The sequence below is a fragment of the Eriocheir sinensis genome, chromosome 16, assembly GCF_024679095.1.
Source record: "Eriocheir sinensis breed Jianghai 21 chromosome 16, ASM2467909v1, whole genome shotgun sequence".
In the NCBI taxonomy this organism is placed as follows: domain Eukaryota; kingdom Metazoa; phylum Arthropoda; class Malacostraca; order Decapoda; family Varunidae; genus Eriocheir; species Eriocheir sinensis.
This window is the reverse complement of record NC_066524.1, coordinates 4,938,956-4,952,540: the sequence shown is the minus strand read 5'-3', so window position 1 is coordinate 4,952,540 and position 13,585 is coordinate 4,938,956. Positions and strand designations below refer to the sequence as shown.

The 13,585-nt window shown below is 42.6% G+C and overlaps 1 protein-coding gene across 1 annotated transcript in view; it reads left to right on the top strand.

Annotated features, from left to right (window-relative positions):
• LOC126999205 (uncharacterized) overlaps positions 1 to 13,585 on the top strand; it is a 50,179-nt gene that overhangs the window by 9,162 nt on the left and 27,432 nt on the right. The window lies entirely within an intron of this gene.

Below are 13,585 nucleotides of genomic sequence, written 5' to 3'. Positions count from 1 at the left end.
TTACCCATGCATTGTAGACATGACATTGTATAATAACATTTGTTAGCCTTAATGAACCCTACAACATGGCATTATAAATAAAGTCAGCTTTTATTTTTTATTTTATTTTATTTATTTTTTTTTTTTTTTGCCTGTGGCGGCAGTAGACCTTCATAGTAGGGCCTGATGGTCGGCCCCAGCCCGTTGTGGTGCAGGCAAGTGTTTATAGTGGTGCCATCTTTACTTTTCAGCATTTTCCATTTTAGACCCCTAGTTGCATGATATAAATTGTTGGGGGTGTGTTGGTGGGTCATGTGATGCCGATCTCGCAGTTTTTGTGCTATTAACACTTGTTCATCATTAAATTGTAGCAGCCTCTCTTTGTTCTATTCCTGTAGCTTGGTGATGTCTTCTTGTAGGAAATCCACAGTCACAGGGTTAAGTGATATTCTGTCTGTCCATGTATATATGATTTTTATGCCAATCTCTTGTAAATTCCCAGGAGGGGGTGGCCAGGGTAGGATTGTCTCTAGCTCTCCATGTTCATACAGTCCCTTTTTGTAGCATTTACCAAGAAGGTAGATGTCACAAAATTTCATGCACTCCTCAGTTTTCATCGGCTTACGTTATGAGACTGATCTTTACCACCTTTGATTCATCTTCAGTGCTCTCAGTCAGTGCCACCCCTCGCATTGGGGACACTTCTCACTTCACAACCACTTGAGCAACTATTAGGGCAATGTTATGAAAAATTGATGTAGGATTTTATCTATCTGGTTGAAGATTGCACACACGTTCATTGTCCTGGGCAACTTCATTGCTACTAATGGCAATGACAGGGTTGGCTACGTGCTATGTGTTAGTCCCCATGGTTCTGGTAGTCACGGCTGGGCAGGAGGCAGATTTCCCTCTTCCTCAACCTTTCCCTTGAACTCTGCTCAGAGTCCACCATTGCTACCCCTCCCCTTCCCATCCTTCCCCTCCTACACACACCTGCACATCCCAGGAGACAATAGGAGTGTGGATTAAGAGGGGGAGGTTGGGGAGAGAGAGAGAGAGCGAGAGAGCGAGAGAGAGAGAGAGAGAGAGAGAGAGAGAGATGATGAGGAGGCAGAGCAGAAGAGTAGATGAATAAAGGAGGAGGAAGAGGAAGTGTAAAGCACACACACACACACACACACACACACACACACATTGTCTCTTTATAACTTACTGTTCATTTGTCTATATTTTTAGTATCGCTAATTCTTTACTTCTATGCTCTTTATTTCACATTCTATCTCTCTAGCGGGTATCCTTATTTTTTCATTTGCACTTTTCATTGCCATTGCCACTGCACTCTCCTTTATCTCCCTCTATCTTCCCATGCTTATGTACATAGATGCTTCCTTAACCCGTCTGCTGCGATTGGCACAGATTTTGCCTTCACTGGTAGCCTGGTACATATACTCCCAGGTCTTTCTCTGCCTCGTGGTGGATAGTGGAGTGTTTCCCTTGAGGTATTGGTATGCTGGATTTCCCCTCCCAAGGTGCATGACTTTACATTTTTCTTCATTGAATTGTAGCAGCCAATTTTTGTTCCATTCCTGTAGCTTGGTGATGTCTTCTTGTAGGAAATCCACAGTCAAGGGGTTAAGTATTTTAATTCTATCACTTTCCTCATCTCCTCCAACTGAATCTCATACTGTTAAGCTTTGTGTCCAAATGCTCACTGTACAAAATCAATGGTTTGCCCTCTGGCCTTTTAAACACCATTACATTTACTTTTCAACTTTTTCCCGGTGCACTGCCACCATGTCATATGGATCTATTTCTGTCTGCAACATCCTTTAATTTTTTGACAACAACACTCATTTACAGATAGGCCTGCCACCAAGGACTGCTCCATACTTCTGACTTCCAAGCTCGTGCCTAAATCCCCTACCCTGGCTTCCATTTCTCTCATACAACCCTCCAAGTAACTATTGAACAGGCTTACAGTTTTTTTTTTTACTTACGACGGAGTTCCTTTCCTACGATACGTCATAACCCGATTTTGTATGTAAGTCGAAACACAGCCTTTATTAGAAGGAACTGTCAGCCCCAACCCTCAAATTAAAGTGCCATAAGCACCTAAATCACTCACTTCTTCAAAGCACTGCCATCAGAAGAGTCTGCCTAATGCTTGGGAGACATAATGAAGGCTAAAAGTCAATGAAAAACCAACACAAACCAAAAGGAGCAAAAGTACAACAAACTAAATTGGTGTACTGTGGGAAAGGAGCTTGTCTTCTTCCTGACTAATTCCACTTCCATTGTGATGGCTCTCCTTTTTGTTGAAGCACTGCCTTCAGAAGAGTCTGCCTCATGCTTGGGAGACATAATGAAGGATAAAAGTCATGAAAAAAAGAACACAAACCAAAGAGCGTGAAAGCACAACAAACTGAATGGTGTACAGCAGGAAAAGATCTTGCCTTCTTCCTCGGTCAAGCGCTGCGTGACAACGAATTCTTACTCCGCGGTCGCCAACTAGTTCACACATGAAGTTCGTAATTACAACACAAATGTCATAAGTCGAAACAAGGATTTTTTTATAATTTATGGTAATTGCGTCATAACCACAAAACATGATAGGTCGAGGACAGTCATAACCTGAGGACCCCCTGTAGTGACACACACCCATGTTTCACATCGCCACACCAACACCAATGCTCTACATTTTATTTTACAGCAATAGAAGCATTTCAAGACCAACAAAAACAGGACACAAAAGAGCCCGCTGAGTGTTGTTCCATTATGAGAAGCCAAAAAGAGAGGGTCAGTTTTGTTTGGAGAGGTGGTGTGATGCCCTCCACTTGAAAGAGGGTAGAGTTCAAGTTGCAGGCAGGAGGAAAGAGGGTAGAGTTCAAGTTGTAGGCAGGAGGAAAGAGGGTAGAGTTCAAGTTGTAGGCAGGAGGAAAGAGGGTAGAGTTCAAGTTGTAGGCAGGAGGAAAGAGGGTAGAGTTCAAGTTGTAGGCAGGAGGAAAGAGGGTAGAGTTCAAGTTGTAGGCAGGAGGAAATAGGGTAGAGTTCAAGTTGTAGGAAGGAGGAAATAGGGTAGAGTTCAAGTTGTAGGCAGGAGGAAATAGGGTAGAGTTCAAGTTGTAGGCAGGAGGAAATAGGGTAGAGCTCAAGTTGTAGGCAGGAGGAAATAGGGTAGAGCTCAAGTTGTAGGCAGGAGGAAGTAGGGTAGAGCTCAAGTTGTAGGCAGGAGGAAATACAGAGTTCCAGAGTTTACCAGTGAGTATGATGAAAGAATGAAGATGTTGGTTAACTCTTGCAAAAATTAAGGCATTTGGATAGAATAGGGATGAGCCAGAGTTGAAAGGCATGTGCACTGCATTGTGCAGTGGGGTTGCTGGAAGGGTGGGGGCATGCAGTTAGCAAGTTCAGAAGAGCAGACAGCATGAGAATCTCGGAAGATTGAAAAAATAGTATTACAGTTCCAATTTATAAAGGGAAGGGGGATGCTTTGGAGTGTGGAAAATATTGGGGAGTTAGATTATTGCATCATGGAATGAAGATGTTTGGAAAAGTGTTGGAGGAGAGGATGAGGAAGCCGATAAGAGTGGACATTCGGCAGTTTGGATTTAGTCCAGGAAGGTCGACAACAGATGCATTCAGTGAGAAGAAGAAACTCGTGGACCTGGAGAAGGCATTTGATCGAGTACCTGGGAAAGCGATTGAATGGGCATTGAGAAGGCAATAAGTAACAGAGGGGCTCTTTTCTGCTATTATGTCTCTGTATGTGGAATCAAGGTCAAGGGTAAGAACAATGGCAAGAACATTAGAGGTTTTTGACATTAGAGTAGGAGTGCACCAGGAATCAGCTTTAAGTCCGCTGCTCTTCATCACAGTAATGGAGGAGACTACTAAATTGGCAAGAGGGATGGTCCATAGGAGTTGTTTTATGCCAATGACCTGATGTTGACAGCGGAATCAAAGGTAGAAGTGATTCACATGTTCAACAGATGGAAGGAGGAGATGGAGCAGAGGGGATTGAAAATAAACATGGAAAAGATGAAGTTGATGGTGACTGGAAATAAAGCAAGAGAAAGGATTCAGACGGGAAGGTGGCCCTGTGGATGTTGTGGGAGGGGAGTGGGAGCAAACTCTATATTGTGTACAGAGTGTAACAAGTGGTGTCATCGGCGATGCTCAGGGCTTAGAAATTTGCGAAGGGTGCGGGACTTTGTGTGTCTGAGGTGTGTAGGGGAAGATGAGGGTGGTGATGGCGATTGAAAATGGCGGGTTGGTGGTGGATGGAGGTGTGTTTGAGGAGGTACAGTACCCTCTTGAGTTTCGCGCCTGCTTCGTTCTGAAGGTATAGCGCTAAACTTGAGGATCACGAAACTGGAGGTATTGAAAACAGTGAAAAAGCGCTTATCTGTTCCGAGCTGTGGAGATTTTTTTTTATTTTTTATTTTTTTACATTTGGGCTATGGCGCTGGTAGACTATCCATGCCTGATGGTCGGCCCCGAGCCCATCATGGTGCAGGCAACTGTTTATAGTGGTGACATTATAATTGCCTCATGCTGCCCCCTGGGGCTCACCTTTTTTCCTCCTTTACTCCCTTGTTATCTTAAAACACGTACCTTGTAAAAAGGAAGAAGACAGGAAGAGAGAATGGGTCGTTTTAAAGCCACAGATGAAGTCTTACGATCGCCTGAGCTCTGAAAATGCGCTTGTGATTCGCTGGGACGTTGACGTCATCGCCACCACTCACCCGGTCAGCGGCCTTGCTGCCTTGGGGCAGTGTCACACTGGCCGTTTTCCTCTAACCATTGTGGCTACGCCCGTGCACCCATCCGAAAGCGAGTTGTCGGTTGTCTGTAACCTGGTGTTGGAAGAAGCTTAGGCAACCGGCAAATCCAACTTTTCCGGGTATGCATCACACATGGCCAAGGTCGGTTGCCTGCATCCACATCCACAACGTCAACAAAGCACTTGCCCTGTATCAACATGGTGTCTTCTGCTAAAGTAAGGGCTCTCGTGGCTTATGCTGCCAATGGGTAGGCGGTGGCCGAAGTGGTAGCGTACTGGACCCACATTCGCCACGTGATGGACGACGCGGGTTCGAATCCTCACGCTACCACTCGGATTTTTCAGTCACCGCCGAGTGGCTTAAAACTACCCACATGCTGTCCTGAAGACCACCCATCAACCCGGACTCTAGAGGAAGCCGTCCAAGCGAATCAAGAACGGGTTCCGGGGGGCAGCATGAGCCAATGCAAGATGGCGCCACTATAAACACTCGCCTGCGCCAGAACGGGCTGGGCCGACCATCAGGCCCCACCTGGAAGAAGCCTTGGGCCGACCATCAGGCCCCACCGGGAAGATGACTACCGGCGCAATAGGCAACAACGTTAAAAAAAAAAAAAAAAAAAAATACCCAAGTTATGGACTTGTTGCTGCAGTTAAATGGAAGGAAGAAGCTGTTGTGGGTGTGGCGTGCTTGTGTTTCCTCCATGCTAGTTCTCATTGTCACCATTGTGTGTGAGCGGCCAACCCACCCATCTGGACTCCGACCACATAAACACGTTGATCGAGTAACAACAAAGACACACACACACACACACACACCAGACTCATCATGAACCATGGCAGATGTTTTTCACAAACAAAAATGGCTTTGCCGTTTCCTAGAGTGTGTTAGAACTTATTTGGTGCGTGGTTCATACAAACCAAACATACCCAATGGCAAGAAGAGAGCAGTGTTAAAGATGACTGCTCTCTTCTTGCCAAGAGCTAGGTTTGATTCATGTGAGTCACTCACCAAATATGTTCTAACACACGCAAAGAAATGGTGAAGTCGTTTCTGTTTGTCAGAAACATCTGCAATGGTTCCTAATGAGTCTGGTGTGTGTGTGTGTGTGTGTGTGTGCAGTGGCATACCCAGAAAATTGAAAAGGGGGCATATATATATATATATATATATATATATATATATATATATATATATATATATATATATATATATATATATATATATATATATATATATATATATATATATATATATATATATATATACACACACACACAATTAGCGCGAGCCACCATCTACCAAGAAAAAAATTAATTAGCGCGAAAGCCTCAGTTAGCGCGAGCAGCTACCATGACTGAATTTTGAAAATTGTGCCAAGCCGCCATGATGCGCGGTGGCCTGGGTGGCCTGCCTCACACCACAACACAGTCCCCCGCCACCACTTACCACACGGTCCCAGTCTCTCATGCTCCCTAACGTCGTCCTACCCCCCCTGGCCCCCCTCGGAGGCTGCCCGCCTCACCTGCCGCCTCCTGCTGGGGGCGGTGCACAGCTCGCCGCCCGTGTGGCGCCGCAGCAGCCACTGTCACACTGTGTCTAGGCCCTGCCGCCGCCTCCGCCACCATCCTCGGGGCGTCGCCACGGGCGTGAGCTTCGCTGCGTCGGCCCCGCGGGGCGTCACTATTACCTGCCACGGCGGGGCAGATGAGGCAAGGCGTCACTACTGACTGAGTGGCCACCGTGACCGTAACACGCTCGATAATAACGAGTGTGATGTCGGCCTGGCCGGGCACGACGCCCACACACGCACACACCCTGCCCGCCGAACCTTTGCTGGGGCCAAACTCTTGTCACACCCACTTGCTGCCGCCGCCGACACCTTGGGCCGCAAGAGTCACCATCATGGCTCGATAACTGATGACTGTATTTTAAGTAATTATCAAACCCAAAAGTCAGACCCACGTGTGCACCAAATAACTTTTTTCATATTGATTACTTTATTCAGTTAGCGTGAATTCAGTTAGCGCGACCGCGTTCATCCACCTAATTCTCGCGCTAAATGGGGCTCTACTGTATATATATATATATATATATATATATATATATATATATATATATATATATATATATATATATATATATATATATATATATATATACAGTAAAACCCCGATTATCCGAAATGGAAGGGGGGAAGCCTCTTTCGGATAAGCCGATTTTTCGGATAATCCGGATTTATGGCCGCCATTTTGATCTCCGCCAGTTTGATCGTCGGCATTGTGTCTTGCTTTCTCGTTTGGATGAATATCACTTTGATCTTGCACCTTGGTTCTTATTTTCTCATTAGAACACATGTAGCGATGCGACTGCCCAGTGTGAAGTGTGTGACGCGACTGCCGCCGACTGACGATGTAAACAATGAAACCAAACAAACACACGCTACGCTAAACAAAGTAGTACGCTTAAAACATGTGATGTAAATGTTTTATTGTATGTTTGTCTGTGTGTCTCCTTGTCTGGACCAGTGTATGTTGATACTTGTGAGCGTTGCAGATCTGAATTGTGAATGTTGCAGAGTGCGATTGTGAATGGTTGTGCAAGCTTGCAAGTGTGACCTTGATGCATCGTGCAGGTGGAGACACAGTACGATGACTCATATCATCGCGCAACTCGTATGTTGGAAGGGGAATGTGGCATGGAGTGGAGAGGGGAGTCGTGTTTGTGTCGTTGTCTTGAGAGTACGGTGTGAGAGTAGTCGTGCAGTAGTTTGTTCGTTCGCCGCACCTACGTCCTTGCTGGGGCGAAGGTGCAGACGTGGTGTTGTTGAGAGTTTGTTTAATGTTTTTTGTCTAATACATTGATCTATTCGTTACAAGCTATTTCGGCAATACGTATTAGAAAGCATATTCATTTTAACTGTTCTTATCAATTTTAAATGTGTTAATATAGTACATATGTAGTTACTTTTATTTATTTTTGATGTTTTATAACGTTTTAGTATAGAAAAAAAAAATTTTAATTGCATTATCCAGATCAATTTCGGATAATCCGGTTTTTCGGATAATCCGCTTTCGGATAATCGGTGTTTTACTGTATAACATATTTCCAACACTCTTAAGGTGTTCTGTATTATTTTTTTATGCATACATGCATTGATACATACATATACATACATTGTACATTTTAGAAGTTTGTTGGCAGCATATAAGTACAACATAAATCTGGGAGATTTAAATGATCTTAAAAGTACTAATTTTATGTTACTTGAGCGAACATTACTTTTAAAATCTTGCTCATTTCTGTAATTTGGACTGCAAAAATTTACCTTCGAAACAACACTACTTACTTTAGAACTACATGTTCTGATAAAAAAGTAATATATTGGCAAGGAAAAAATGTTTATTCATATAACATGTATAATCTTCGTTTATGCAGGCAGGTGCTGTAATACATATTTTTACAAGATACATGGAAACTGGGTCATACATTTTATGAATATAAAATAAAAATTAACTAGATAAATTAGATTAGTTACTGTTAACAACAATACATTGAAACTGGTTTACCTCAAATTTATGCGTCTGTTCTTACGTGCAAATTCATCAAGGACTTCATGATCAAGATTTGTGTCACAATAGACAAAGTAAGGCCAGTCCATTTAAACGACTTTCACTCATTGCGTTCCTAAGGTATGTTTTAAGCAATTTAAGGGCACTTAATAATCGCTCATTGGTGGAAGTGCTAACAGGTAGGGTTGAAAAAATTGCAATAAGTGGGAAATTTTTAATATGTGCCCAATTTTTTGGCACATGCCAATGTCTTGACAACTTGCTTTGATCTCTCATGAGATTCACGACACTTCCAATAACTCTGCCCCGTAGATATTCATCTTCAACGAGATCTGCATCTCCATCAAGAAATTTTCCATAAAATTCAACTGCCTCCTTCAGTTCACTAAAATCAGTATCAACTGAAAGAGAGGGAACAAAATTTCCCAACCAAAAACTCCTAATGTGTTTAGATGCAAACCTTTCCATGAGTTGTGCTATAGCAGTGTCCGAAAATTGGAGAAAAATAGCTCTTCGATAGTACTCCTATGGAGTTGCTGTTGGAGGGTTAGCCTTAATTATGTTTCTGATGACCACTGATTGTTCAAGGCTTCTGGATGATATCTCCGTACCTTTCCTCAGCTTGGGCAAAAAGTTGGTTGAACTTATTTCCATCACGATAGGACTGAAATGCATCTATGCAGCTCTGTGTAGCTACACTTCCAAGAGCACCCATCAGTTCTTGTTGTGACCCCTGCAGCTTTTCTGGCAAGGGTTTAGTGACACTTAGAACTGAGGTGAGCACTTCCAAACTCATGAGAAAACCTGGGTCACTTATTGATTTAGATTAGGTTTGGCTGCTGATTCTTCACCTAACGTGTTTTGCAGTAATTATTCTTGATCATTATTTCATTATTTACCCACCTGATTAACTGAATTATCCGGGGCATCAGCTGAGTCAGTGGTGACTTTCTTACACCAGATAGAGTACGTACGTGAAGCGTTTTCTGGCGTTTTGTGACCAAGGAGGAAATATGTAAAGAATGGAAAGGCACAAATCCCAAGCCTGCGTGAATTCAAGAAATGACACACGCTATACTAGAAAAGTAGTTCACAAACAGAAAATGAAGTCTACCAATCATAATTTTCAGAAATTTGGAATTTGTGGTCAGAAAATATTATACGGATAACATGAATAGGCTACGGCCACGTGAGCCTACGTCGTCAATGAATGTTTCTCAAAATAGATCACCTGCTCTTATTCAACTCAGCAGCTCCATTGTTCAAGTGCTGAACATACAATAGTTACTCAGCCACTCTACACTGTCCACTGTCAAGCACAAAATGGTCATTAAAGGTGGTAATATAGCGGCAAAGGTCAACCTTACAAGTCCCATACGCGTCTCGCATCGCCTGCCACTCTCCCCGTCATAATACAGAATCATATTACATACTCACCACTGTCACCAGACAAATTCACTTGGTGCCTCTACAGCATAATTATATAGTCCTCCAATCACTTTGACAGCACCTTACACCTAAAATCAAGTAAATCTGAGAGGCAAGAAGGAGAGAAGGCACACTTACGACTTTCATGCTCTCTCTCTGTTAGAGCCATCCCAATCTCGTATACGTCTTCTTCCTGTCTCCCCGCTTCCGCTACAAACACCCCTCTGCCGCTTTCAGTTGACAGCTTGACATCGCACTCTACACACAATTTTATGAACCCATCATTTAACACCTTACTTTTTTTCACTCAGAGCACATCTTATATCCTACCATTAACTCAAATCAAAACCAAAGGGGAAATAACTCGGTCACTCGGTGCCACTGAGCTCTCAACTCCACACACACACATTCGTAATCGTAATACTGTACTAATATACATATTCTTATTATTTTCCTGTAACATTTATTTATTCATTATTATTTTTCTTTGCAAAAGGGGGGGGGTGCAATGGCCCCGTGGCCTCCCCCCTCAGTACGCCACTGTGTGTGTGTGTGTCTGTTATTATTCAATCCATGTGGTTATGTGGTTGAGTCATAATGGGTGAGTTTGTCGTGCATGTGCAGTGGTGACAATGAGAACTGGCATGGAGGAACCACAGGCACGCCACACCCACAACTGTTTCTTCCTTCCATATAACTGCAGCAATAAGTCCATAACTTGGGTAATGGCAGCACAAGCTGCGAAAGCCCTTACTTTAGCAGATGACGCCATGTTGATATAGGGCAAGGGCTTTGTTTACGTTGTGGATGTGGATACGGGCAACTGACCTTGGCCGTGTGTGACGCACACCAGGAAAAGTTGGAGTTGCCGGTTGCCCTAGGTGGCGCCAATGTGGCGGGAAGAAAAAGCCTTGTGTGACACCAGCTTACGGATAACCGTGAACTCGCTCCCGGTTGGGCGTATTGGCGTTGCTCGTAGCCCCAACGGTTGGATGAAAACGGCCATAGTGACACCGCCTTAAGGCAGTGAAGCCGCTGATAGGGGGAGCATCGGCGATGACGTCATCGGACTCCCAGCGAATCACAAGCGTGTTTTCAGAACTGTCAGCCAATCCTAAGGCAGCCACCTTCAACTGTGGCTTCAAACGAGCAGCGTTCTCTTTTTCGCTCTCTCTCTCTTTTTTGCCATAGCCACAGTGTTTGGAGGAAAATGTCCAGTGTGATACTACCTTTAAAGGTAGCGTGCGTGACGCCGATGGTAAGTAGATGTGACCCGTACGTGCCAAAGCAGCGCGAAACTCGGGGTGATAATGCGCGAAAGTCGAGATGGTAAGAATTTAGGACTAACCGCGAAACTCATGGATCGTGAAACTTGGATAGCGCGAAACTCAAGAGGGTACTTTATGTATAAAAATAATAATCAGATATCAATGAAACTTGTGGCACATCACTTTCTTACGATGCTTATCACTACTGGAAAAGGAGAAGTTTCTACTGGCAATAATTCAATAGATTTTACGAATCAAGAAAACACCCTTAAGTTACGTACATAAAAAAGGGTGACTGATGTTAGTAGGTGTTCCCTTGCTGCCTTAGTGTTCACTCAAATTATTGTAACAAATACTGGGACAATTATATATCATTTGAAAGCTTAGAAGTTGCTCTTTGCTGTGGTATAATGATAAATGAACAAATGGAACTTATATATTCCTCTAGATGGGAAACCTCCAGTATCATCTCACATTTGTCATCTGGCATCATCCTTATCTACGTCAATAAGAAGACAAAAAAACAATTCTCACACATTGTCATGTATCATATCATGTGCCTGAAATACTTATTTACTCATGGAACTAAATATATATCTGCTATCTTGCCTAGAAATCGGTAAAAAAAAGATAAAATACAGCACACATCGTGACCGTGTACTCACCGCGGGAAAATCTGGAGCCATACTACAACATAAACAAATCCTTGTAAAAGCTGGAATGTGATTGGCCAAGCATCCAGCATGTTGAAAACAAAAGGGCCAATGACAGGGCTTGAAATATGACGCATAGCCTCAAACATAAACAAACTGTGTGTCTTAAAATGAGCGCGATATTTGAAGAGCACCACGATCATGGCATGACGGAGTCTAACGTAAAAGCCACGATCATGTCTGACGGAGTATAAGGGTTAAGTTACTCTGGTTAATATGTAGGATTAGTAGGCATGGTCTGTGAAGCACAATGGACATATATTCTATATTGTTTATACCTCAGTGAATTCAGATTAATCTATTGAACATCGGAAATGGTCTTGAAAATATGTTGAAGCTAGAATAATAACATACATAACTGAAACGCAACCAATCGCACCCCCTCCTCTTGACGGCTCGTCACACACTGAGTTAGGGCTGACACGATGAGTAATGTAAGTGCGGTGTTGCCAACGATCATGGAGGTAGGATTAGGAGGAGACGGCGCGAGCTGGGTGAGGTGTCCTAGGAAAGTGAAGCCAGTTTGCCTGCGCTGGCCAACGCCCAGGACTGGCAGGATGGCCGCGCCAACCCTTAGTATCAGTAGCTTTATTAAATTTTTTTATCAATTGTTTTGCTATCTGTTAAGGTATTATAACTTTTTTTTTGCTTTTAGACTAAGATATTTTTATTATTATTTCAAGTACTTTTCAAATTAATATTTAATTGTATTAAAACAAGTACTCATGTGCGAACATAAGTATTTTCAGTGCGATGAGCTACATACTAAAAATACAAATATACGTACATGCATTAACAACCATTTTTCAAGTAACCTAAACCCTGACTTTATATCTTTTTGTGGATAATAAATGTTCATAGCACAACTAATTATACCTGATTTATTAGTTAATTGTAAAGTAAATAATTATAAGTACACTATTATAAAATCATCCATCCTAAATTTAACAAGAGAAATTGAAAGTAGGTTTGGTTTGTATTTATTGGCCACTGAAATGAATAAATTTGGTGTACAACTGACAGCTCCTTACCTTAACATTACTTGCTAATTTATTAGTTGTCTGTGTAGCATCATACTTAAGCCGTACCTGCAAATATGTCTCAGCAACTGCCTTAACTAACAGACGCAGGTGGTTTTCCTGAGGGTCTGTGTCATACATGTGATTAGTTATGGTGGGGAATATGTTTTTTGGTTGCAATAAGCCAGCACTGAAATAAATAACTTACTAATAGCCCCCTGCCCTAAATTGTTGCTTGACACTTTCTCTGAACAGTTTTTCTGAAGTGTTACAAATATCAATAACACCATCAGAAGGATATACCAAGTTTCCTCTATCCTTTACTTTAACTAGTGAGTGAAGGATCAACTTTCACTCATCGCACATAACTAAGATTTTATAATAAGTGTTAAGGAATACCTATATTGATGATAGAAGTTTATTTTTTTATCTATATTCACCATTGCTAAGACAACTACTTTTAAGAAGATTTCATTCCATAAAACCTAATAAGAAGCTATAACACCACACTCAGTGGCTGAAGTCTGTAGTTTAATAATGAAATCTTACTCCATTTATCAGTTACTGCGTAGTTTATCTTCACCTCAGTTTAGTTTTAGATTACTCCTAATATTACTTAGTTGTGAAATGTAAGTGTAGGGTATTTTTCCTTATCAAACCTCGCGCTGCAGCCGTGTGCAGCACAGGACACTGGCATCGTGAGCAGCCCGCGAGGCACGTCCACACACAGTCCATTGACTTTGACGAATGACTGAATGCAGTGATTCATGTCTATAGTGAGGTCTAGGTAGGGCGCAGTCAGGTCAAAGCTAAGCCTAGGTG